At 40.5% G+C, this 25,360-nt stretch overlaps 2 protein-coding genes across 2 annotated transcripts in view; one reads left to right on the top strand and one right to left on the bottom strand.

Annotated features, from left to right (window-relative positions):
* LOC307161680 (uncharacterized protein) overlaps positions 1-25,360 on the bottom strand; it is a 484,934-nt gene that overhangs the window by 341,798 nt on the left and 117,776 nt on the right. The gene's annotated exons all lie outside the window — the stretch shown is intronic.
* Positions 1-25,360, top strand: part of LOC307161266 (sucrase-isomaltase, intestinal-like) — a gene marked incomplete at its 5' end in the record, with an annotated part of 182,093 nt that overhangs the window by 71,835 nt on the left and 84,898 nt on the right. The gene's annotated exons all lie outside the window — the stretch shown is intronic.

The raw sequence follows: 25,360 nt of genomic DNA, 5'->3' as shown, positions 1-25,360 counted from the left end.
TGACTCTGAAGAGCAGCTCTGGAGATGAAGATCATGTGGATTGTCCTCATACAGTGAGACAGATGCTGGTGTGTGTGTGTGTGTGTGTGTGTGTGTGTGTGTTTTAACTCACAGACCATGCTCTGTCAAAGTTCCCTGACATCATCATGCAAGATGTGAGATAGATATGATGCATCATAAGAAAAAAAAATGCAACAACGAAAACTACATCAAGCAAGCTGCTGCAAAGAATTTGAATAGAATATTTTTGTTGTCATATATTTGAACAATTATTGTTTGGATTTGTGGTTTCTTTAGGAACTGATTTCTTGCATGACCCTACTTTAAACATTGTGTTTACTGTTGTTTTGAACTGGAATGTAAATGTCTAATGTGAGTCATTGTTGTTTTATGTTTATCTGGAATCCAAAACAATAGATTTGTTTGAAATTATTGATTTATAAAGATAACTTATGTTTATAATATATATTGTGGTAGATTTTTCCCTAAACCTAACTATCTGGGGCGTCTCCAAATCGACACCAATACATTTATCTGGGGCGTCTCCAAATCGACACCCAGTACCTTAAACTGGGGCGTCTACTAATCGACACCCAATACCTTTATACTCTAGGGCCCTGTCCCAAATGGCACACTTCATATGCAGTTTCGGTCTTGTGGACTTACAATGGCTGCCGCTTGCGCGTGTCCGTTAAGTCCGTGAGACCCATTTCTCCCATTTCTCATTTTTAGATCTCAGAAGGGTGCTCGCGAGCGCACCCCATGTGGCCGTTTTGCGCCCTTGATGCGCACTTTTGCCGAGCCCGCACTGATGAGGACTCTGCAGCAGACTTCTTCCTATGGGATGATTATAGTATCAATATGATTGACACGTGCAAGCACACTTATCAATGAACTTGATACATGTTGCAGAAATGTTTTATCCATGCCTTTCAACTTGCATGTGCAAAATTCAAAATTGAATGAATGTGAAGCAATTTGTACAAATAGGAAAACATTTGTATTCACAAAAATGTCTCTTTGTATTAGTGTATCATAATTTGCGCATGCAACACAGAAGATGTGCATGTGTGGATCAGGTGACACGCGTGCATTCATTGGCGTCTTTTCTGAGTCGATCTCATTTGATTCATTTGGATTTTGAGACTTTCTTTTCGCGGTTTTTAAGCATTTCACAACCCACACACAAACAACTACAAATGAATAGGCCTGGTGCTAATTATTAATGTGTGCACAACTACCCATCTATTTGACAAATTCACAAATGTGCGTCACTACATTTAAACTAATACAATACAACTTGTGTGCGCAAAATCCAAAATCACATGAATGTGCAGCATTTTGTACAAATAGAGACATAGTTGTTAATACAAAACCTCGAATTTGTATTAATGTAGGCCAGAATTTGCGCATGCAACAAGTAAGATGTGCATTTGTGGATCAGGTGATACGCGTGCATTCATTGACTTGTTTCTGAGTCGATCCTATTTGATTCATTTGGATTTTGAGACTTTCATTTCGCGGTTTCGCCTTGCACGATCCACACACAGCTGTCTGAGAAAATCTGCTACCACTAGATGGCAGTATTCCGCTAAAACAGACAACGGCAGCGTAATCAAGCGTTCTTCCTCATTTAAGACGCTTAATGTGAGTGATATTGAAGCACCAAATTTAGTACACAATATTGGCCTACCTTATTAATAAAGCATACTTTATAGAGCCAAACAGATTAAATCAGATTATGAACAACACCCATAGAAAACCATTATAAAACGCTTAACGTGTAATAGCGCGCTGCATGTTCAATAAGGTGTATAGGCTACTGAGTTTAAATATCACCATCATTACTGCACAACTGACGTTAAGGTTTTTATTTATAATATGCGCTATGGGAGGAAAACTAAATAGCCTACAGACAAGAGCCTATATGAACGCGACGCGCGGCGTTTCACGTTAATGGCATTTCCCTTCCTGAGCCTGTGAAATGAAATGAAAAGTCTCAAAATCCAAATGAATCAAATAGGATCGACTCAGAAACGAGTCAATGAATGCACGCGTATCACCTGATCCACAAATACACATCTTACTTGTTGCATGCGCAAATTCTGGCCTACATTAATACAAATTTGAGGTTTTGTATTAACAACTATGTCTCTATTTGTACAAAATGCTGCACATTCATGTGATTTTGGATTTTGCGCACACAAGTTATATTGTATTAGTTTAAATGTAGTGACGCACATTTGTGAATTTGTCAAATAGATGGGTAGTTGTGCACACATTAATAATTAGCACCAGGCATTCATTTGTAGTTGTTTGTGTGTGGGTTGTGAAATGCTTAAAGTCCACATGAAATCAAAATTGACCATATTTACTTTGTTTGCCTAAATTGATCGTTTTGTGGTGAACAATTCATCCATGCAAGTCAATCCACACAAAAAATTTTTTTGGCTTCGTAATCTTTAATCAAAATCTGAAAATGCCCCTCCCCTCTGCTTTGGAGGACCTTCCCTGATGACGTAGGTTTGAGGACTTGGGTTGTGAAACGCTTAACCACTCCCCTCAAACCGTTAGTCTGCTATGAGCGAGAGATGGAGAGGAGGAGCGCTAGAGTAAAACCCTGCCCTCTGTTCAATATTCCGTTTCACTGGGAAATACGTCACAACACTGGAGAAAAGTCGTTTGCAACTTCCGGTTCACGCGGACTTTAAAAACCACGAAAAGAAAGTCTCAAAATCCAAATGAATCAAATGAGATCGACTCAGAAAAGACGCCAATGAATGCACGCGTGTCACCTGATCCACACATGCACATCTTCTGTGTTGCATGCGCAAATTATGATACACTAATACAAAGAGACATTTTTGTGAATACAAATATTCCTATTTGTACAAATTGCTTCACAATCATTCAATTTTGAATTTTGCACACGCAAGTTGAAAGGCATGGATAAAACATTTCTGCAACATGTAGTTCATTGATAAGTGTGCTTGCACGTGTCAATCATATTGATACTATAATCATCCCATACATTACAACGTCCATGAGTGAGGTCCGGTTGTTGCGGTCCGTGGTGCCATCATGGAACTTTGGTTAGGCTAACTGAAATTTTATGATGACAGGACAATGCAATAGCTACAATAACAGACAGGTTAACGTCATTATGGCATTTGATGTTGGAAAAGAAACAAATACTTCAAATGTTGCGTTTCCAAATGAGAAAGCACGTCCGTTGAGTGAGTTCTGTATTCCGTCATTGAAACGGGTATCCGTGTGTGGACCACGGAAGGTCAGTGTCATTGACTTGCGTTGGAGTTATATCCGTGGCCGCATCACGGAATTTGGGGCGATTCCGTGATGGCTCCACGGATTTTGAGTTAACCCCCTGGGGTCGACGGTATCGCCGGCGATACCAGCTCGCTTTTTTTCAGTTCAGTTCAAAAGAAATTAATTTTGCTCTGTGGACTTTGATATTACAAGCAAGTTTCATACATCGATTCTGTTAAATGTGTAATATTTTTGTGTATACTCACAATAAAAACAAAGTGTTGTGCTTTTTGCCAAATAAAGAAAAATAAACGTGATGCGAGTTCTGCCTTCTCTCTGTCAGTGAAGACCATTCTGAAACGCGTCCGAAAATGAACTGTAACTCAGCGAATACTCAGTCTAACAGGCATACAGACACACAGGCATGAAGCTTGAATTATCTTCTTTTAAATGAGGTAATTTATATAAAAAACAAATATTCTCATCTTGAGAAATCTGTATTAAAAGAGAGCGATTCCAGTCGAGCTAATTAGAGCTAATTCAAATGTAATGTGACTCCGCCCACGGAGAGCGCGTGCTGTTCAAACGCAAACTACTGAGGCAATCCACGCAAACCTGTGAACGCCCCCCATATTAGCTCGAGAAAACACAAGTTTATTCAGATCATTGTAGCCTACGTGTTTACACCATCTGGCAGCGCTGTGAGAAATAATAATAATGGAAAATCTACCTCAGAGTGCGGGTATTGCAGGAGAGAGGATCCGAATATGTAGTAAGTTTTTTTTCCTTCTCAAGTTAATCACGTTTCTGTGAATGAATGAACGGCAGCCGCAGAGATGCGCGCTGTTTATCACAGCTCGCAAAAAGACAGTTTAAATTTAAATTGCGTCTCTGTGTGAATGAATGATGATGTTTTAGCAAACTGTATTGCCGTACTGAGTTGAGTAAAAATCGACAGAAATATGTTGAAATAAAATGTAGGCTATTTGTATAAGCAAAAGGTAACGTTATCCCTTTAGCGTTGTGCTAAAATTACTTTAATCATCATCTATTCCGTCTGACATTGTGCTAAAATTGGTTTCATCATCAGAAGTTTCGTAGTCAGACATGTTTGTCAGCGAGTCGCGCTATCAACAGCTGATCGGAACATGCGCACTGTTGACGTTGACAGCAGCGCGGATAGAAATGGAAAGAAAATAGTGCCGATTAAAACTGAGGTATGAATTTTGTCTGGCGTGTTTTTGTGATGTAAATTAATCAAGCTTTGAAACGCATATAATTTTTTCACGTAAAAACGCACAGTTTTGAGGCCCCGGAAACTAACCGGGAATACTTTCTTGAAAAACTTCCAGCGGCCAGAACTCTGACCAGGGAGGTGACCACAGAGTGGGACAGTGTGTATGCACTATAGTGCTGGTAAGGATTGCATACAACTTCATGTCTTAAATGGGCGAACTAACCCTTTAATGAACCGCGCCGCTCTGAGACGCTGAAATTGTTAACACAACATGTCGCAAGCACGCGCTTCATGAAACAAATCGCACTGATTTCTCTGCCGTCTGTTCAACACAACACTGTTGTCTTTCAGAAAAATGGTCGTCGTAAGAGTGCGTTGTTTGCGTTCCCTTGCATGCATTTTGCTACAACACAAAAAATATAGCCTATAAAAAGTATTTCACTGGTACACACACGAGCACGAAAGCGTTTTCTGCGCTGAACAACGCAATGAGTTTAACAACACTCGCAGCATAAATATTAGTATTGAAATTCTAGGTCCTGGGCCTAATGTCAAATAAAATGATTAGTCTATTATATTTTTTATATTCTGATTTTTGTCATATCAAACCTTTGGTTATGATTAAGCTTACTTAATCTTTTTTCTTTAAATTTGTTCTGCCATGTCTGGTAAATCAGTTGAGGCAGCAGACAAAAACTACTCAGTATTCTTCACATTATTTCAACAGCCTTTAGGCTGTTTGGCTCTCAATTTTTGATAATGTGCCAAAAGTTTGTATTGCAATTAAACTTGTCATTCATACTATAACAAGAAAAAACTGCTCCAAAGAGAACTAATGCCTCCCACCCCACATTCATGCTTTAAAATTATTTTATATTTTGGTGGGTCTTGAGATAGATTATTCTTGTCTAGGTGGGTCCTGGAATGGAAAAGTTTGGGAACCCCTGGATTAGGCTACTTAATTAGGCTACTTGAGAACTTTTACTTCAATTAGTCAGTTTATTATTGCTGTGGTTTACTTGTAAGAGTTTGTTCATATTTCCCACCCTAAGTGATCATGTTATTAAAGCTCTAGTGCACCACTGGACTAGCCTTTATCAATAAGATACCAAAATAAGCAACATTTTGTTCTATTGTCATGTTTGACTATTGTGCATCTAATATAATAATATGTTAAATGTGGTATCCTTATTATAATAAAAAATGAAAAATGTTGTTGCCAAAAACTGCCAACCACAAAATCAGTCATTTGATATTAATATATTGGTTTTTAATATTATTTTAATATAAGCCTATTTTCTGTCCAAATTTGGTGTGTTACTTTAAATAAAATTGTGGTTATTTAATTTTTTTGGCTTGTATTTTAGAAATTCAGATTCATTAAAATACTGAATATAATTAAAAAGTCTAATAATAATACAATTATACAAAACATTATTTAAAATAAAAAAGTAAAAACTAATTTTAAATCCGTTTTGGTGTTCGGTCAAGTGCATTCAATTTTGGTGCGTCCCTAGTTTAAATGAATGACTCACTCATTAAGACGGTCACCTGGCGCCACCTACTGGCAGTTTAATTTCATGTTTAATAGTAGGCTATCATTCTTTCCAACTTAAAGGAGAACTTGGTAACTTTTTTAACTTAATAAAACTTTCTAGAAATCATTTGGATGGTTAAACAACCTGTTCTGGTGATATTGGTGACTTTCCCCGCTCCCCCCAGCATTCCCAGGCGGAAAACCAACCTTGCAACTTGGGGACTACCGTCCCGGCAAAATAGAAATGGGAAGTCTCGTGAGAAGCGAGAACGAGAACGAGCGCGAAACACGAATCGCTTTACGGCAATTCAACATAAACACACACGCATGTATGATGTATTACTAGATTACCCACCTCGATAGACATAGCTCCACACGATACAGTTGGCTTGCTCCGATCAAAACAAACGCACATGAGCAGCGGTAGAGAGGGGGAGGAGGCCGCCGCAAGTGAGTTTTTTACGACCGTGTTGTGACTTATACGCCCTCCCCACAGCTGTAGGGGGAGCTCGTGGGGAAAACATGCGACAACAAAAGGGAAAATCAGCGAAGAAGTGACTAGAGTTCGCTAGAGTAATTTTTCGGTCTAAATTATTGAATTTGATTGGTAACTAGTGTTGTCACGATACCAAAATTATTGTTTCGATACCAAGTCAAGAATTGCGATTTCGATACTTTTTCAATACTTTTCCTGAAAAGGGAGAAACACTCTCAAATATCATTGCTGTGCTTTATTTTAAAACCGGGACAACATTCTAATCATATAACACACTAATAAATTAACATATGAACAGCAGATATATTAAACATTTGAACAAAATATGAAATATAAAAATATAAAAAATAAATTAGAGCAATGACATTCAAGGTAAAAAATGTAAAAAATTAGCAGCATTATCTCAGTTATCACAAGAAACATAAGAGTTACCGGTAATAACTTTATCTTGATTCTGAACTTTGAATAAAAATATGAACAGCGATTATATTAAACAATGTTTCTGAACTCATAAGATTAAAAATCAAAATATAAAATATAGCTGCGAGCAGCGATTACGGGCCCAAGCCGGTGGCACCGCAACCCCGGTGCCTTTAGTTACCTAAAGGCACCGGGGTGGCGGTGCAGCCGGCTTTGGCCCGTAATCGCTGCTCGCAGCTATATTTATATATATATATATATATATATATATATAAATATATATTTAAATGTAACAAAAAATATATATATCTGTTCACAATTTAGCATCTTTAATGTATTTTCATCATGTTGAAAGGCATTAAAATAAACCACTTAAGAGGAGTGGGTAAAAAATCAGAGAATGATTTTGCAAAGAAATCCACATTCAAACCAAAATGTCTGACTTCCTGTTGCTCGGAGTTAATGACTGTAAATTAGAAAGTTGTCCGGCTCGATGAGTCCAATATACGTATTGATTTTTTAAACTGTAGGTAAAAGTAACCCCCCCACTTTTGTCAAAAGCATTTTGAAAGTGACACACTTCCTGCTACCAGTTGGTGGCGCTATAACTTTGACTCACAATAGTTACATCCATCTGATCGGCCTCTTACCACCAACACACTGCTGAAGTTTCATCAAGATCAGTTAATGTATGCAGAAGTTATACCACTTCGTGTTTCTCTTTTCTCGCCATAAATGCGTTTCCACGCCACGGCCAAACCGTTCGAGATATCAAAAATCCGTCCGCAATTTAGCATCCTCAATGTCTTGACTTCATGCACACAGAGTTTGGTGGCGATTTAATTAATTTTCTAGGAGGAGTGTTTCAAATTCCACAGCAAGCGTTCTCCAAACAACACATAATAGCTGACTTCCTGTTGGACGGAGCTAATAACTTAGTGCGGAAGTTGTTCGGCCCGATGAGATCTATATGTGTACCGAGTTTCATATTAATTCATGCAAGTGTGTTTGATATATGGACCAAGTTTTCAGACCGTGTTCAAGGGGGCGCTGTTGAGCCCCCCTGCCACGCCCGGTTACCAGCTTCAGCCCGGCACTGATGGCCGTGGGTTCTGAACTGTGTGCAAAGTTTCAAGAGTTTTTGAGCATGTTAAGGACCCCAAAAGCCCCTGAAACCTTGAAAAACAAAGATTAAATGGAATAGACAAATCCCCCACCCCCATCCCCCTACACACACACACAGAGAGACATAGGCTAGAGGCAGAGAGAGAGGGAGAAAATCCTCATTCAAACCAAAATATCTGACTTTCTGTTGGTCGGAGCTAAGGAGTATAAATTAGAAAGTTGTCCGGCTTGATGAGAACAATATACGTACCAAGTTTTGTGATTCTAGGAAAAACTAAGCCCCCATTTTTGACTAAAGGTGGCGCTACTGAGCCATTCCACCACACCCGTTTCTGAAACTTTGCACATGTCTACTGGCTAATAAATGTGATGTGTCTGTCGAGTTTCATCCAATTTCAAGCATGCTAAGAGTCTCAAAAGCATCCGAAAAGAATATTAAAGTTTGATGTGTTGCCATGGCAACAGTATCTAAGATATCAATAATCCTTTCACAGGTCTACATCTGCTGTGTGTCTACATTATACACATAAATTTTGAGGCAAATCGGGTAAAAATAAGAGAGTGATTTCAAAGCATTTTGAAAGTGACACACTTCCTGCTGCCAGTTGGTGGCGCTATAACTTTTTACTCACAATAGTCACATCAATGTGATCGGCCTCTTACAACGAATACACTGCTGAAGTTTCAGCAAGATCAGTTAATGTATGCAGAAGTTATAACACACTTCCTGTGTCCCTTATTCGCCATAAATTCGTTTCCTCGCCACGGCCAAACCGTTCGAGATATCAAAAATATGTTCGCAAGAATTCATCCTCAATGTCTTGACTTCATTCACACCGAGTTTGGCGGCGATCGGATGAATTCCCTAGGAGGAGTATTTCACATTCCATTGTATGCGTTTTCCAAACAAAGTATAATAACCGACTTCCTGTTGGGCTTTTGTAAAACTTAGAGCACGAAAGTTGTGAGGCCCGATGAGATCTATATGTGTACTGAGTTTCATATTATTACATGCAAGCGTGTTTGATATATGGACAAAGATTTCGGACCCCATTCCAGGGGGCGCTGTCGAGCCCCCCTGCCACGCCCGGGTACCAGCTTCAGTCCGGCCCTGATGGCCGCGGGTTCTGACCTGTGTGCAAAGTCTCAAGAGTTTTTGAGCATGTTAAGGGCCCCAAAAGTGGCAAAAAGGCAAAAAAAATAATAATGAAGAAAAAATAAAATAATATAGCTGCGAGCAGCGATTACGGGCCCAAGCCGGTGGCCGCTGTATATACATACATACATACACACACATACATATATATGTATATATATATATATATATATATATATATATATATATATATATATATATATATTATTGTTCAAAAGTTTGGGGTCAGTAAGATTTTTAATGTTTTTAGGAGAAGTCTCTTCTGCTCACCAAGGCTGCATTTATTGATTAAAAATACAAACAAAAACAGTAATATTGTGAAATATTATTCCAATTTAAAACAGCTGTTTTCAATTTTTAAATATTTTACATAGTAATTCATTTCTGTGATCAAAGTTGAGTTTTCAGCATCATTACTCCAGTCTTCAGTGTCACATGATCCTTCAGAAATCATACTAATATGATGATTGATGCTCAATAAATATTCATTATTATTTTCAATGTTGAAAACAGTTGTGTACAGATTTTTTTTTCTTCAAAATGCTTTGATGAATGTAAAGTTCAAAAGAACAGCATATATTTCAAATATATATATTTTTAACATTATAAATGTCTTTACTGTAACTGTTGATCAGTTTAACTCATCCTTCATAAATAAAAGTACTGATTTATTTTATTTATTTCCCCAAAAAATAAAATTTTAATTATTACTAACCCAAAACTTTTGAGCGGTAGTGTTTAACGTTACAAAAGCTTTAGATTTCAGATAAATGCTGTTCTTTTGAACTTTCTATTCATCAAAGACTGTACACAACTGTTTTCGACATTTAAAATAATAATGAATGTTTCTTGAGTATCAATCATCATATTAGAATAATTTCTGAAGGATCATGTGACAGTGACGACTGGAGTAATGATGCTGAAAACTCAGCTTTGATCACAGGAATAAATAACAGTTTAAAATATATTAAAATAGAAAGCAGCTGTTTTAAATTGGAATAATATTTTACAATATTACTGTTTTTGTTTGTATTTTTAATCAAATAAATGCAGCCTTGGTGAGCAGAAGAAACTTCTCTGTTATGTCCGCCTTTTGCCTTCCGTCAATATTACGTTATTAGAAAAATATTTTTTTAGAGAATCGATTTTTTGACATTTGTGAATCGATTCAGAATCGTCCACGTCCGCATCGCGATGCATCTAAGAATAAATTTTTTCTCCCACCCCTAGATTTCATACAACAGGTTAATAAACAGTTACAATTAAGTCACTTACATTTTAGATGCAATGTTGACTGTTTTTGTTCTGTTTCAGCAGCGAAAATAGTTAAACAAAGATCACGGCAGAACCATCACGCATCACGTGTTTTCTCATAACTGAACGATTCAGCATTTTTAACGAATCGGTTGACTCAAAGATTGAATGATCAATCCATAAACATCTGTCTTAATCATGATCGACTCATTCGAACAAATCGTTTGAACGAATGAATCAATGACTCGCTTATTAAGATGGATGCCTGGCGACACCTAATGGCGGTTTAGTGTTGTTTAAAAGCATCATTCTTTCCCACATGTGTGTGATTTGTGTGTGCAACATTATCATTATTTTTCTTACACTATTATATTAGCGATTTAAAAGCACCCACTCGTGTCACACGTCGATTAACCGGTGGGAAAATATCCTCAGACACATACCTAATACATGTATATTTAAATACAATATTGGCCTACCTGGTAAAAAGTTTTATATACTATTTTGATGTCCTTTTGGACACAAGAGGGCAGTATAGCCCTATGTTTGCTTTTTTGTTGAACCAAATAGCACTAAATAGCCTGTTTTAACTTTTTCATTCTTCTTGAATTGCAAAAACAGAATAAAATGGGTTTAGTTGTGATATTTGTATACTTTTATATAGAAATAAATGGTATATAATTACATTTTTAGAAGATTTTTAGTGTTTCCTTTTTGGACATTATTTAATCCCTCGCCATAGCAAAACCGTTTGAGATATTTATTATCCATTCACAATTTAGCATATTTAATGTAGTTTCATCATGTTGAAAAAGTTTGGTACGAATAAAATAAATAGTTTAAGAGGAGTGGCTAAAAATTCAGAGGCTGATTTTGCAAAAAAATTCACATTCAGACCAAAATATCTGACTTCCTGATGGCCAGAGCTATTGAATGTAAATTAGAAAGTTGTCCGGCTTGATGAGAACAATATACAAACTATTTTTTCTTTACTGTAACCCCCCCACTTTTGTCAAAAGCATGTTGAAAGTGACACACTTCCTGCTGCCAGTTGGTGGCGCTATAACTTTGACTCACAATAGCTACATCCATCTGATCGGCCTCTTACCACGAACACACTGCTGAAGTTTCATCAAGATCAGTTAATGTATGCAGAAGTTATTCCACTTCCGTGTTTCTCTTTTCTCGCCATAAATTCGATTCCTCGCCACAGCCAAACCGTTCGAGATATCAAAAATCCGTCCGCAATTTAGCATCCTCAAAGTCTTGACTACATGCACACCGAGTTTGAAGGGGACACGGTGAATTTTCTAGGAGGAGTATTTCACATTCCACAGCAAGCGTTTTCCAAACAACCCATAATAGCCGACTTCCTGTTGGGCTGGCGTAAAACTTGACCGGGGTAAAGTTGTTCGGCCCGATGAGATCTATATGTGTACCGAGTTTCATATTAATTCATGCGAGCGTGCTTGATATATGGATCAAGTTTTAGAACCCCGTTCAAGGGGGCGCTGTTGAGCCCCCCAGCCACGCCCGGGTACCAGCTTCAGCCCGGCCCTGATGGCCGTGGGTTCTGACCTGTGTGCAAAGTTTCAAGAGTTTTTGAGCACGTTAAGGACCCCAAAAGCCCCTGAAACCTTGATTAACAATATAAAAGCAATAGTCAAATCCCCCCCTCCCCTCACACACACACAGACACAGAGAGAGGGAGAGAAAATTCTTCAGAAAATCCACATTCAAACCAAAATATCTCTCTTCCTGTTGGTCGGAGATGGTTCATGTAAATTAGAAAGTTGTCCGTCTTGATGAGAACAATACACATACCAAGTTTTGTTGCTGTTGATAAAACTAACCCCCCCACTTATGACTAAAGGTGGCGCTACTGAGCCCCTCACCACGCCCGTTTCTGAAACTTTGCACATGTCTACTGGATAATAAATGTGATGTGTCTGTCGAGTTTCATGCAATTTCAAGTATGTTAAGAGTCTCAAAAGCATAAAAAAAGAATATTAAAGTTTGATGCGTTGCCACGGCAACAGTATCTAAGATATCAATAATCCTTTCACAGGTTTACATCTGCCGTGTGTCTACATTGTACACATAAAGTTTGAAGCAAATCTGGTAAAAATAAGACAGTGATTTCAAAGCATTTTAATAGTGATGTACTTCCTGCTGCCTGTTGGTGGCGCTATAACTTTGACTCACAATAGTCACATCTGTGCGATCGGCCTCTTACAACGAACACACTGCTGAAGTTTCATCAAGATCAGTTAATGTATGCAGAAGTTATAACACACTTCCTGTTTCATTTTTTCGCCATAAATTCGTTTCCTCGCCACGGCCAAACCGTTCGAGATATCAAAAATCCGTCCGCAATTTAGCATCCTCAATGTCTTGACTTCATGCACACCGAGTTTGGAGGCGAATCGATGAATTCCCTAGGAGGAGTACATTAAATTCCACAGCATGCGTTTCCAAACAACCCTAAATAGCCGACTTCCTGTTGGGCTGGCGTAAAACTTAGAGCACGAAAGTTGTTCGGCCCGATGAGATCTATATGTGTACCGAGTTTCATATTATTACATGCAAGCGTGTCTGATTTATGGACAAGTGTTCGGATCCCGTTCCAGGGGGCGCTGTCGAGCCCCCCTGCCACGCCCGGGTACCAGCTTCAGCCCGGCCCTGCTGGCCACGGGTTCTGACCTGTGTGCAAAATTTCAAGAGTTTTCGAGCATGTTAAGGGCCCCAAAAGTGGCCGAAAGGTTGACAAAATAATAATAATAATAATAATAATAATAATAATAATCCTACCGAAAACAATAGGGCCTTCGCCCTTTCAGGGCTTGGGCCCTAAAAATCCTTACGAAAACAATAGGGCCTCCGCCCTTTCAGGGCTTGGGCCCTAATAATATCTTATATATATACAGTATATTCGACATATGGGGAGAGAGTTGTGGAAGGTCTATACTTCATGTTAAACATAAATATATAGCAGCAAAGACAACGTCGGCAGTGTTGACGGCAAAATAGGCTACAGAATATTTCGTTCTCTTATGAGAGGTTCTCTCGTACTGCGGAAGTCTTACGCTAGGGGAAAATCTCTTTTCCGCGAGATACTGAAGCCAAAAAATTATCCTTAATTTATGAAATAATGTAAAACGCGTTGCGGCAGCATGCAGACACAGGCGAGACGGCTCGCACGCCTATTGGCTGCCCTGCGGCAAATGCAGCAGCCTATCAATAAGGCACTATCGTGACGTCAGCTCCAATGGGTCAATACGTCACGTCCCGCCGAAACGGGCATGGCCTTGGGCTATAAATATAGCTTCAAGAGGCTAGCTAACTGATTTTTTATCTCTTCAGTGGAGCATACGCATCGCTGGATCCAGAGAGAAGCCGCGCCGTTAGAAAAAGCCTTTCAGCGGGACGAGCCTTGCATCTGGAGTTGCTGGTCGCGCCACCTTCAGCCGCCGTTCCTGCTACACTATCCGGCGTTATATCCTTTTCTTGCATAGTGTGTGTTCGCCGCCGCGACTCACACTCCTTCTCTAAAAGAGCAGAGCGTCTTTTTAAAGATGTCTCGACCCTTCCGTGGCTCGTGCCGAGCCCCACTCAGCGATGGGGACCGCCATGTCATTTGTGTTTCCTTCCTGGGTGAAGGACATGCAGCTCTCGCGCTCGCCGATGGCGGATGCCCTCACTGCGAGCTACTGCCTATGGCGACTCTGAGGACTCGCCTGGCATCCTTCCACGAGACTGCACTCCCCGCTGTGATACCGCGCCGCAAGAAGCGACGTGGTCAGCGGGTCCCTGAGCCTCCTCCCACCGAAAAAAGCTCGCCGGTTCGCCCACCAGCTTCGCCGCCTGCTTCGCCTGAGTCTCTCACCCCCTGACAGTGGCCGCCGCTTCCGCTGGTGACGTCGAAGAAGTAGCGGCAGTTATCGAGGAGGACAGCTGCTCTATCCTGGCGTCAGGTAGTGAGGATTGGTCGAGCTCTGTGGATCTCGCCCCTTCTTCTGCCCGCGAGCCGTCAGGGAAAAGGGCCAATATTGAAGCTGAGCTGACATCCCAGTGCCCACAAACACTACACACTGCATGTCTCTCGGTTTCTGTAAAAACGAAACCAACACACATACAGTCAGCTCAGGCCGACGGTGTTTTCAGTGCAAATGTGCTCGCTGTCCCGCGCCCACATTCACTCACAGACATGACGAATCCCATGGGTTCCCCCCCGCTCGCCATCTCTCAGCTACCCGCCGTGAGAGAGTCGCGGGCGGACTGCCCGCTGTTATCAGCGCGCCCCCCCGCCTCGAACGCTGAATCGAAATCGAAAACACGTTAGAAAAGGAAGTAGCACATCTACTTCGTGCCGAAATTGCGAAACTGTTGAGCAAAGGGGCAATAGAGCCTTTATCTCAAGCTCAGAGCGAAAGGGGGCTATACAGCAGATATTTTCTGGTACCGAAAAAAGACGGGGGTCTCAGACCCATTCTGGATCTAAGACAGATCCTCTCGCAAATTCGCCAGGGGGACTGATTTGTGTCAATAGATCTGAAGGACGCGTATTTCCAAATACAAATAGCGTCACGTCACAGGCGATTTTTGAGATTCGCCTTCGAGGGCCAGGCATATCAATACACAGTCCTACCGTTTGGCCTGTCCCTAGCACCCCGTACATTCACAATGTGCATGGACACAGCCCTCGCTCCCCTGAAACTTCGGGGAATGCGAGTTTTGAACTACTTGGACGATTGGCTGGTTCTAGCTCAGTCACACTCAGAGCTCATAGAACACAGGACCATTTTACTAGAGCATCTCAAGAATCTGGGTCTCGAAGTCAATTGGGCGAAAAGTTCACTGTCTCCCAGTCAGAGAATATCTTTTCTGGGCATTTTCTCGCTGTCTATGACAGCTCAACTATCGCCGCAGCGCAGACTGGTTATTCAGCGCATGACGGAAACCTTCCGCCGTGGCGCTATAGTCCCGCTCAAAAAGTTCCAAAGGATGCCGGGTCTCATGGCCGCAGCATCAGCAGTTCTTCAGCTGGGTCTGCTTCGCATGCGCCCGCTGCAGTTCTGGGTAAAAGCGCGAGTACCGCGCCGAGCGTGGACTTCTGGTCTTTTTCGCCTCAAGGTCGATCAGAAATGCATCTCAGCACTGAAACCTTGGAGAGCGACCGACTGGTACCAGTCAGGTGTAAGCCTGGGGACTTCCTCGAGTGTGAAGGTGGTGTCTACAGACGCCTCCACCTCGGGATGGGGAGCGCTGCTCGAGGGCAGACCGTTCTTCGGCCAGTGGTCAGAACGGGAAAAGCTTCTGCACATAAACTGCCTGGAAATGATGGCAGTCGACAATGTGCTGAGGCGCTTTCGTCCCCAGATAACAGGACACCACGTCTTGGTCCGCTCGGACAACATGTCAGTGGTAGCCTACATAAATCGCCAGGGAGGCATCACATCTCGAAACCTTTACAGGTTGACAGAACACCTCCTGGTATGGGCTCAGCACAACCTGCGCTCGCTCAGAGCAGCGCATGTGCCTGGCCACCTGAATGTGGGACCAGACAGACTGTCCAGGAACAATGTTCCAGCAGGGGAATGGTCTCTACACTCGCAGACAGTCCAACTGCTGTGGGAGACATTCGGCAGAGCGGAAATAGACCTGTTTGCGTCTCAAGAAAATGCTCACTGCCCGTTTTTCTCCAAGAGCAGGGATGCGCTGGCCCACGTCTGACCTCGCTGCCCGCTCTATGCTTTTCCCCCCGTCGCGCTCCTACCTCAGGTGTTAGAGCAGATCAGGGAAAACGGATGCTCAGTGCTACTAGTGGCTCTGTTCTGGAAGAACCAGGCTTGGTTCCCAGTTCTGATGCAGCTGACGAGCGCTGCCCCATGGCCAATACCAGTGAGGAGGGACCTCCTCTCTCAGGCCAGGGGCTCGATCTGGCATCCTCGCCCGGAGCTTTGGTCCCTACATGCGTGGGCCTCAACGGGTACCCACTGATCTCCCACAGGGAGTGTTAAACACGATCATGCAGGCTAGAGCCCCCTCTACGAGGCGGCTCTATTCCTCAAAATGGTCTGTGTTCTCTAGCTGGTGCACAGCACGCGGCTTTTCACCCCAAGACTGTGGAGTGACGGAGGTTCTCTCCTTCCTACAAGAGCTAATGGATGAGGGAAGAGCCCCATCCACGCTCAAAGTTTATGTGGCGGGTATAGCAGCGTTTTCAAAACCAATGCTTGGCCAGTCACTTGGAAGGAACGATCTGGTCATTCGCTTCCTTAGAGGAGCTAAGAGGTTAAATCCTCCCAGACCTCCCTCAGTTCCCATATGGGACCTTTCTACGGTCTTGGAGGCCATGAAAGGTGCCCCATTCGAGCCGATCCAATCAATAGATATCAAACACTTGTCTTTCAAGACAGTGTTTCTTCTGGCTCTCGCTTCAGTAAAGCGTATAGGGGACTTACAAGCGCTCTCAGTGAGCGCGACATGTATGGAGTTTGGGCCAAATGACTCGAAAGTCATACTCAAACCGAGGCACGGGTACGTTCCTAAATCCCTTTAACACACCGTTCAGGTCTCAGGTGATTTCCCTGCCTGCCCTGCCGGTCTCTAACGAGGAGAATTCAGGGCATTAAGGGCTTATGTGTCTCGCTCAGACAGACAGAGCAGCTCTTTGTTTCATTCTATGGACGTTCTAAGGGACTTGCCGTGTCGAAACAGAGCCTATCCAGATGGATAGTCAATGCTATAGCGCTGGCTTATACCTCTAAGGGCTTGCAGTGCCCATTAGGTGTCAGAGCGCACTCCACGAGAGGTATGGCCTCGTCGTGGGCTTGGTCTAGTGGGATTGCCTTGCAAGATATCTGTATGGCGGCAGGCTGGGCCTCCCCGTCTACATTTATAAGGTTTTATAACTTAGAGGTTCCCGCTTTGCAAGCTAAGCTGCTTTCGGTCTAAAAATCGGTACTGTCTGCCCCGATGTTTTCGGCCCAGAATACTGAAACTGCTTGAGCAAACGCTCGCTGATTGATCGCGCAGCTCTATGGGAAGTGTGTAAGACCCACTATATTCGTCAGTCCAGGCCGGGGGTCGCCCTGACTGTATGAAACATTATCAGTATAATCGCTCCTTATAGGATGTTATTTTTTACAGGAATGATGCTATTCTAGCCACTCTTTCCTGGACTCTCTGTGAGTCCCTTATGATCATGTACTACATGAGCCCAGGCACTTGCCCTTGGGACTTTGGTGCTGGATCTTAGCATGCATCGCGTTTTACACTGTGTTCCCCTAGCGTAAGACTTACGCAGTATGAGAGAACCTCTCGTAAGAGAACGTACTCGGTTACTAATGTAACCTCGGTTCTCTCTAGAGAGGGAACGAGTACTGCATATCTTGCCGTGCATGCACATGCTCTGGTTCGCTCCGGCGATAAAAAAACAGTTAGCTAGCCTCTCGAAGCTATATTTATAGCCCAAGGCCACGCCTGTTTCGGCGGGACGTGACGTATTGGGCGCGAAGCGCCCCCATTGGAGCTGAAGTCACGATAGGGCCTTATCGATAGGCTGCTGCAGTTGCCGCAGGGCAGCCAATAGGCGCGCGAGCCGTCTCGCCTGTGTCTGCATGCTGCCGCAACGCGTTTTACATTATTTAAAACATTAAGGATAATTTTTTGGCTTCAGTATCTCGCGGAAAAGAGATTTTCCCCTAGCGTAAGACTTACGCAGTACTCGTTCCCTCTCTAGAGAGAACCGAGGTTACGTTAGTAACCGAGTACGTTCTGTATTGACAGGTGCAATATTTGAAAATTGATCATATTTTTTTTAATTAGATTTATATCTGCATTTATGTCAAAACCTAGAGACTTTCAAACATCAAAATGTCATTTATTAATATGTATTCGTGTCAAAATGACATAGGGGCGCCGCTAAGGGGGGAAACGTTAGGACGATTCTAAGGGCCCAGGCACTTTTGGGAGTGAAAAGATCACTTCCCAGAGATCGATTTTATTAACGGAATGGGTGCGGTAGGGGGCCCAACCTCATATTATTTCATAGGGCCCAAAATTGATGGTGGCGCCCCTGGACATATAAACACGCCCCTTAAGCTCTTATAAGTCAGGAGAGAGAGAGAGAGAGAGAGAGAGAGAGAGAGAGAGAGAGAGAGAGAGAGAGAAGTCAAATTCACTTTTACTTAATGTTTGTATTTGCTTCAAGTAATGATAGATTAAACTTATTTTATCAACAACTTATTCTTTTTTATTCTTGCATCAGGAATAATTTTAGTTCTGAAAGCCATGAAATATTATGTTTGCTTTCCATGTGGATTTCAGGCATATAATCCTTGACTGAGCAAATATCTTTAAACAAACTTTAATTTGCTGAAGTTATTTTATGGAAATATCTGTGCATAATAAAATAATTCCAAACCCAATAACTTTGCTCTTGTAACCCGGCTGTGAGTGAAAGTGAAGTGTCTTAAAGTCATTAGTTTATCAAGTGGAGTCTGTCTGAATTATCCTTTACAGTATTTAATATACCAACCACAAGAAATGACCTTGAACACTGTAGACAAACATCCATAAAATCCATATAAATGAAAATAAATATTGCCCATTTAAAAAAAAAAAAAAAAAATGTAAGCACAAGTGGAAGAAATGTCAATGCTTTCAAAAGTGACCAAAAAAATCTTCATCAAATACTGCCATCTCATCTCAACAATAATCACAATCACTGCAGGACACATGTGGACAGATGATAGGGACTGTTCAACATGATAGCTTTAAATCACTTTCAAAAAGGAAAATATGGTTCAGTGCAACATGTGCAGCACAAGTCTGTCAGATAGACTACATAAAATCATAATGAGAACATTATAATCGTGTGCTTGTAACATGGATTTTAATGGTGAGACTTTTGGTTTTTTAATCAGGCTCTCAAAAAGTGCTTAAAAATTTGGATTTAGATTTTGGATTTAGCCTCATATTATTGTGCAACAGGCCACAGGCATTTACCTCACATTTAGAGATGTTTCATTTTAAACCAGAAGCACAAAAAAAAAAAAAAAAAAAAAATCTGATTGATTAAATCTAAAGCCTTTGACACACACTTTTCACACGAAATTCATTTTTAAAATGTATTAAAAATTGTGTGTTCATCAGAGGGGTCTAAGACCCCAGGACTTTTGTCGAACTTGTACCACGAATGCACGCCAAAGAAAAATTTAATGGATTCGAGGAGTTTTGTGCATGGTTAAAATTTAAAAAAGCTGCAAATCCTTCCCTCGTGGGTCAATTTGATCCCCATAGGAATGAGTGGAATGCGAGGAATGATTCAGTACACATAGAAAAACTTAAAAATGCTCAAAATGCAAACTAAAGATGCTAAAACTTTACCAAAAAAATATTTGATAATATCTACATGTGTATCTGAATGTATACTGAAGAACTGACTTTAGGACCCAGAGGAAACACATCATTTGCTCCATATAGAGCTATAAGGCCATCTAGTGGCAAGAGTCATGAAATATCATGTTGCCTAATGTTATTTTCACCCACGAGAGTCCGCAAAGACACCCAATGTAAGATATTTTGAACTGAAATAAAAAGATTATGCAGGAAATTGTGAGTTATTTTGAATTGTAAGTTGAACTGTGAATTTTAAGTTGAAAGAATGTGAGGAATGTGCTTAAATTTCTATGTATTTATTGATCAAATCTAGTAATTTAAAGGTACATAAAATAAAATAAAAAATAATAATGCAATAATAATCAATGACGTTTTCTTTTTTTTTAACCGTTTTCAGTGGTTATGAGGAGCAATATGAGAGAGAAATTTGGTAATAATTTTCTGACCCAACAAAAAAACCATTATAATATTCATTATAAATATCACAGCGGTCGATGACGTCACCGCTCGTTCGCGCCTTTCCTTCCCTCATTGAGTTTAACGTCAAGTCTTCTGAGGTGAGGCGAGCAGTTCACGGACACGGTATGTCTCATATTTACACAACCATCAATACAGGTTGTTTAAGCGACAGGCTCATTTCAGTATTGTTTTCATCGGGCACAGCGCTACTTAAGTTGTGCGTCTTTTCTGGCGTCTTCTTAAATAAACATTTAGTGCAGCAGCAGCGAACATGTGAGGACAATATATTGAATTCATTCGACCTCAGTGATTTTTTTTGTGTGTGTGTGTGTGTGTGTGTGTGTGTGAGAGAGATTGTTTCGAGGATTTATAGTGAGAACTGTCACTGAATTAATTTAATTAATAACGTTACAACCCCGACAGGCGAAGCGGAGGGATCTTGAATCAGCCTGAAGGGGTTATTCGCTTTAACAACCGCCTCGCTCTACATTATCCCGCTTATTACATGGTTACCTACCAAATGAATCAATAATTTGACACAAAATATTGATTCAAAAAGGAGTTAATTGATTTATAAACGATTGTATTGCTTCCGCTAAAGAAAATAGTCCGTTCCGTCTCTACGGTTAGAATCCTGCGTCCATAGCAACGCTCTGTTTTTCATGGCAACGGTGTGTTATACTTCGCAGCGGTTATCAAGAAATAACAGCATTCTACATTAGGATTTACCCAAGCCATGTAATAAAGATAAATAGTTTGACACTATATACGTGTCAAGCCTGCGTCATCTAAAGTTTCATGACCAAACTAGTGATTTATAACACTAATCTTCATCTTCATTACATTAAAATAGATCATAATCGTGTACAGCAGTTGTCGACCAGATTTGATGGGATTAACATTTTTATTGAACTCATCAGTGATCATAAGTTTGAGCTTCACTTTTCATTTCACGTTTGTCTCTCATTTGAAATCTCACCTGTAAGCCAGCATCCCCGCTTTTGAAAACATCCCAAGAAAAAGCATAGCCAGACTAAAGCAGATAACGTTACAGTTCATGAACCCTTTGCACTAAAAGCATAAATGGTCTCATTTGTAAGTAGAAACACGGCAGTTTATTGTAAAGTCAGAATTAAGTATTGTCATAATGAATAAAATAGTTGTAATGTTATTTTTTTATTTATTTTTATGAAAAGAAAATTGAAATTGCCATTGTTTTTAGGGCTACAACTAACAATTATTTTAATAATCGATTAATCTGTCTATTATTTTTTCGATTAATCAATGAATTGGATAATAAAAAACATTAATTTCCAACCCTTTATTCAAAAACAGAACTGACAGTGCAAATTCACAGTGCACAAACAGGTTGCTCCTTGAGCATCCCTGAGCTGTTAAAGTAAAAAAAAAACATACACATCCCAGGTAGCAAATTGGCTTTGGGCCGGATCTGGCTAAATTTCGGCTGAGATTTTGGCCCACATACCGCATGGAATTACGGTCCAAGGTTGGCCCAAGTGCTGTTTGCCGAAAGTCAACCAGATCAATGCCGGAAGCAGACCAAAACTCACCCAGAGTTTTACAATGTACCCAGATATTATCCAGAACTGGCCCAAAACAACGCCGTAATCCCCAGATGTCAGCCAGACAAAGGCCAAACTGCCACCAGCTTTACCCCAGAACTCAGCCACAACTTACCCAGAAAACAGCCATAACGGGGCCAATATTATACCAGTCCCCAAAACTGAACCAGAAATTATCCCTGTGTAATACTTATATATTGTGCAAGGAATAATAAAATAATGACACTACACAAATGCAAAGTACAGCATTTTATTGAGAGGGGAAGAAAATCTCAGCCAGATAAGTGGAAAAATAAAAACTACAGGAAAAGACAAGATAAACCAATACTAGAGTTAGGCAAAACAAAAGCAACACATTCACAATACAAGAATAATAAAAAGACAGAGCACTAAATTAAAATGTTACAAAAAATAATGCAATTATGCAATTTAATAAAAAGTGTATGTAGCATGCTTAATGAAATACAGAAACAAACCAAAATACGGTGGCCGAGAGATCTCAACGCATGCAAACAGGAAAAAACACCAGCAAACTAAGAAAACATCTTCATCAGTTTGACAACATGCTGAAAATACTCAACACAACCAAATACAAAAATGCACTGCAAACAGCATCTGAATCTGATCTGTGATAGGTCTGTTAGCGCATTAGGTCCAACCCCCTATGGGCGGGTTTGAAAGGGTGGATCTAGTGCTTGTAGTCTTAACAGAAATCCCCCCCTCTTACACTTCCTCCGACAATGACGCAAAATGGCGATTTTTGCGTCATTGTAGGTGGAAGTGTAAAGAGGTAAATACGGATTTCTCTCGTCTCAGGGGAAAATGAGAAAATGTTGCATGACCATTCAATAGTATGACTGGGTTTCTAACATTGCAAAGCTTAATGCAAATGGGTGGAGTGTTCCTTTAACCCCCTGGGGTCGGCTATCGCGCCGGCGCGATAGGCTTGTTTTTTTCCGTATGAGTGCAAAAAAAAAAAATATGAATTTTTATCTTATATGCTTGTGTTGTACATCAATCGATCCTGTTTAGTGTTTATTTTTTTTGTGTATGCTCATAATAAAAACAAAGTGTTTTGCTTTTCGCTAAATAAAGAAAAATAAACATGATGCGAGTTCTGCCTACTCTCCGTCAGTGAAGTCAATTCTGAAACGCGTCCGAAAATGAACTGTAACTCAGCGAATACTCAGTCAAACAGGCATACAGAGACACAGGCATGAAGCTTGAATTCTCTTCTTTTCAATGAAGTATTTTTTATAAAAAACAAATATTCACAGTTTATATAATATGTATGTAAAGAGAGAGATGTCAGTCGTTCTCATCTCAGCTAATTAAGTTTTAATGTGACTCCGCCTACGGAGACCGCGCTATTCAAACGCAAATGTGAGGCGATCCATACAAACCTGTGAAACGCCCACATCCGCTGGATAAGGCCGGTGAAACACTGGATGCGTGGCGTAAGCGTCTCAGCTGCGTGGCGTGTCCGTTTTTATTTCGGCTCCCATGTTAACAGTTTAGAGTTTGCACACTGCCTGTGTGAGACGCGCGTCTCAGGCGTGGCACGAGCCGCGTGGAAAACGCGTGCATTCTAGAAATAGAACCGACGCCTATTTTTCACGCGACACGCAAGCATCTTGGAAGCGTTTCCATGCAAAATTGAATAGGAAAATCTGTTTATTTGTCATTTTGACACGAATACATATTAATAAATGTTCTTTTGATGTTTGAAAGTGTCTAGGTTTTGACATAAATGCAAATATAAATGTAATTTTACAAAATATGATCGATTTTCAAATACTGCTGTATTGAATGAACAGCTTTTAGCAAACTCTATTGCTATACTGAGATGAGGAATATATACTGTATGTGTTTTGTCAAAAATAAAGTCATCAACTAACTAATGAATCCTTTACTTTGAAATACGTATGATAAAATGTATACTTTAGTTTTGAAAGACGTTGACTAGTTTTGAAAAGATTATAAAGTATGTATGTGCATGCATATATGTGACCTGATCCAGCAAAATGAGTCACAGTGACCCAAATTTAAAAATTGAGATTTTGGTATTAATGGAAAGAGGAGACCATAAGCTTTCAAATGATATCCAAGTCAAAGTCATACATTGAATGGTTGTAAAGATATACACATTTGAATTATGGTCGTCTGTCCTCTTTTTACAATTGAAAACCTGAGAAAATCGCTTTTAAAGTTTTTTGCCCGTTTTTTGTTGACATCTTTCAAAATCCATTGCATTTAAAGGGATAAACTATTTATTGTACAGCTTAATTTGACCAAAGACATTAATATATGCTATTAAACCAGGCTGAAGCTCAAATTATTTTAAAGTTTTTATTTTAATAAATAATTTAAAAGGCACTTTTACAAACATTTACTAAAATCAGAAAGATTGAACAGAGGTGCTACAGTTTTCCTTGAGAGAGGGTGTGTGTGTGTGGGGGGGGTGTGTGTTTGTGTGTGTGTGTGTGTGTGTGTGTGTGTGTGTGTGAGAGAGAGAGAGAGAGAGAGAGAGAGAGAGAGAGAGAGAGAGAGAGAGAGAGAGAGAAATTGAGAGAGGCAGAGAGACAAGGAAACAGAGAACAAAATAATGTTAGCCTATGCAATCATATCTTTGTGTAGGCTAGTTGACAATAACAGTTTAACACATTCATAACGGAGATACCAACAGTTAAATATTGGGTTAAAATAAATCAAACACATTGTTATGGATTCTCCTTGCAGATAAATACACTCACAGAATAATTGCACTCACTCACATCCATACACAATAAATACCACAGGGCTGTCACTGCTGTCGCTGTCATCAGAGGATGACACGTCTCCATATCCCAAAAAATTACTGACTAGCCTTAGCCACTCTTGATGACCAGCAGCAGAGCTTAGGTTAGAAGCCTCTAATGATTTCAACGCTTTTGGCGACTTTTTGGCGACTTTGCTCTCTTTTGACAGCGACATTTCTCAAATTAATAATATTTAATCTTTCTGAGGAGTCCTGAGGAGATCTGCTAGCTTGTTTACACATAGCGCTACGAGTCTGACAGGAGGATGGCTGGACCAATCGCGTGCCGGTCAGTCGATACGGGGCTTCCCATTGACAAATGATCAGCGTTTGTGTACATTTCTAAGCTCTTTGATTGGTTCTATACAACGTGAAACACCATATTTGGAGAGCAGAGACGTTTGAGGGGATTCCCGGGAAATGCTCAGAGGTGACGAGAGAAGTTGAGAAAAGCAATATTCATTTTCAGCGAATTTAGTAAAACTTTGTAAACTTTAATAGTCATTTAAATACCTTTACTCAATTATCTGGACTACGAAACTTTAGGAGATTATTTTTGGATGTCTGTTCTTTGGATTTAAAAAAAAAAAATTTTTTTTTTTTAAATCTATTATTTCATTGTTT

Source organism: Squalius cephalus (genome assembly GCF_949319135.1).
Source record: "Squalius cephalus genome assembly, chromosome: 7".
NCBI classification, from domain to species: Eukaryota; Metazoa; Chordata; class Actinopteri; order Cypriniformes; family Leuciscidae; genus Squalius; species Squalius cephalus.
The sequence above is the reverse complement of the archived record's forward strand: the minus strand, read 5'-3'. Positions and strand labels throughout refer to the sequence as shown.